At 43.3% G+C, this 2,481-nt stretch overlaps 1 protein-coding gene across 1 annotated transcript in view; it reads left to right on the top strand.

Moving 5' to 3' along the window:
• The window catches only part of BIN1 (bridging integrator 1), a gene marked incomplete at its 3' end in the record, with an annotated part of 41,748 nt that overhangs the window by 29,264 nt on the left and 10,003 nt on the right, over positions 1-2,481 (top strand). The gene's annotated exons all lie outside the window — the stretch shown is intronic.

Genomic DNA, 2,481 nt, shown 5'->3' with positions numbered 1-2,481 from the left:
TGTAGGGAAGGAAGGTTGGGGTCTTGGTCAGTCTTTGATCTGCAGCAAGAACATATTTGTGCCACCATATGTTTAGTTATGGAGGTGTCTTTTTCCTTCTTTTTCTTACCCACTCTTTTTTAAAAAATAATTCTCCAGCATGCTTTGGTGGTAAAAAATTAATTACTTTTGGCTAAAAGGTTCTGTGTGAGTCTTAGCCAAGATGCCAACTTTTTTTTCTTTTTAACACGAGAACTTGGCAGGAGTTGACTGGTCTGTTTTTACCATATTGGAAAGTAGGTTTCATCTTCTCATCTAGGATTGTTACAAGTACACAGGAACCCCATCTGCAGATGTTACTCTGCTCTTCCAGAATGAGGCAGCCCCATGAAGGGCCTGAGAGCTTAGTAGCACTAAGAGTCTGGGAGATTTTGACTTTCCCTTCAGCCTCAGTAACTGCATTAGACCCTATTTGTGGAAGAAAGTTGACACCCTTTCCCTTCTTCACCTGATATTCCTGGATTTGTCATCAATTACCAATTTCTCATGGGAAGGAAAAAGGCAGAGCAACGACCTTGTTTTGGCTTCCTTTTACTGTGGTACTTGTGTTTGGTCAGTGGGGAGAGACCCCACACTTCCTTTTTCCTATGTTTCCTAGAGCAAGCAGTTGGAGACAGGAATTTGCTTTGAGTGGGCAGTGTGTGCTCCCTGAGGACATGTGTAGGACAGATGATCTTGGTGACCAGCTCACTTGACACTGGTGGCACTAGCTAAATTTGTGCAAAGCAACAAGTGCAGGAATGAAGGTGCTGCTCAGGGGGCTGAAAAAGGCTCAGCCAAAATTAGCACTGGCATTTTCCTAGGGGGATCGGCCAACACATCAAACAAGCTGTAAATAGTAGTGCCTTAATGAAAACTTTAGTGTGGGGCCCTCACAGTCCAGTTTCTTCCCCTCATCCTATAAGGGCCAACACATGTGGGAGCGTTTTACCAAAACATCTCCAAATTAAGTTGTTGCCAGACACTGGAAGTAAGGCACTACAAAGGTGTTTCATGGCTTTTAGAAAATAAGCCTGATCTACTTTCTTACAGTGAGAAATGGCCTTCTCAAGTCCCTAGAAAGAAAAGTCTACCCTTGTCTTGGTAGGCCACTTGATAGCCAGTAGTCCCAATAATCCCAGTGTAATCTGGGCATTTGAGAAATCTTCACAGTCTAGGTATAGATCAGTGTGTCTCCCATCTTCTCTGAAGTGCTTTCAACTCTAGGGAAGGTAATGTATTTTTTTCCCCAGCTCTAGCATCAGAGGACATTTTCTATCATTTTCTGCTGTTTCCTGGTGATTGCCATTTAGATCAGGACTTCCTTACCTTTGCCCTCCAACTGTTAATATTTTTAATCTGTAGCACAACCTTGTAAATTTTGCAGAATCCTTCACACAACCCACTGTACTGAAGTGATTTTTGGGAACCTCTGAGGAAGGACACTGTAGGCATATCCAGTCAAACTGAAGAGCTGCAGGAGTTGGCCTACATGTTCTTTAGTCTCTCCTCTTCCCTTTTGCCTCTTCCTTTCCCTTTTTTCCCCTTGACGTGTGTGCCCCTGGTTGAGAGCTGCTGGCAGAGAACATCACTGGGTTTGTTGCATCATGTTGGTGTGTTGCTGGCATCAGTGTCATCAGAAGTGTCCGACCTGCATGTGGACCTGAGAACAAGTGCTTTGTGGGGAAATGTGTGTGTGGGGTGTGGGTATGGGGAGAATGTGGGAGGAATGGGTAAGAGATAAGTGAACAGAGAGGGAATGGGATGGGGAGCTTGAAAACTGGAATGCTGAGCAGGGTGAGATGCTTGCTTGGAAGAGGAGGTTTGTTGAAATGCCTTGCTATCCCTTCTTCCTCTTGCTATACCCCACTTGTAAACAAATGTTTAGGAATGAGGCCATCATGCATGTTACTCAATGACCACCACACCTCGGGTATCCAAGTATGAGTGGATGTACATGTCTGAAGCTCTGGGCTCTCTTGGGGCAGAGCAAAGAAATAAATGACTTGATGTCCCTGCAGAATCATGTCTGCATTGCTCTAGTTCTGGCTCTGTACTAGGATTTATTGTATCAAGTTGTACAAAAGGATCTGTTTGTTTCAGCCTCTCCCAATGCCTTTAACTTCACAAGAACTGCAATTTTATAAGTGGAGGCAAATATCATTCCCTGTAGATGAGGTTGCTCAGCCGTTTTGCAATATTCTGTTATATTCTATTTCCAGCTGTGTTTTGCTAGACTGTAACAACTTCTGCTAAAATATCCCTCACCAGTGTGTGTACTGCTGCATGACTTGAGATATATTGATCAGTTGATTTTTTTGTGAGCTGAATTTCGGCCAGGATCATTTAGCTGTCCCTGAGAATTTGGTTGAGAAAATGGTTTTACATTTAACCCTGTTGAAATTATCTGGTAATGAGCTTTTTATTAAATCTCTCATGATTCTGTACTCTGAAGCACAGACT

The sequence above is a fragment of the Acanthisitta chloris genome, unplaced genomic scaffold (assembly GCF_000695815.1).
Source record: "Acanthisitta chloris isolate BGI_N310 unplaced genomic scaffold, ASM69581v1 scaffold19664, whole genome shotgun sequence".
Taxonomy (NCBI): Eukaryota; Metazoa; Chordata; class Aves; order Passeriformes; family Acanthisittidae; genus Acanthisitta; species Acanthisitta chloris.
This window is presented reverse-complemented; position numbering and strand designations above follow the sequence as displayed.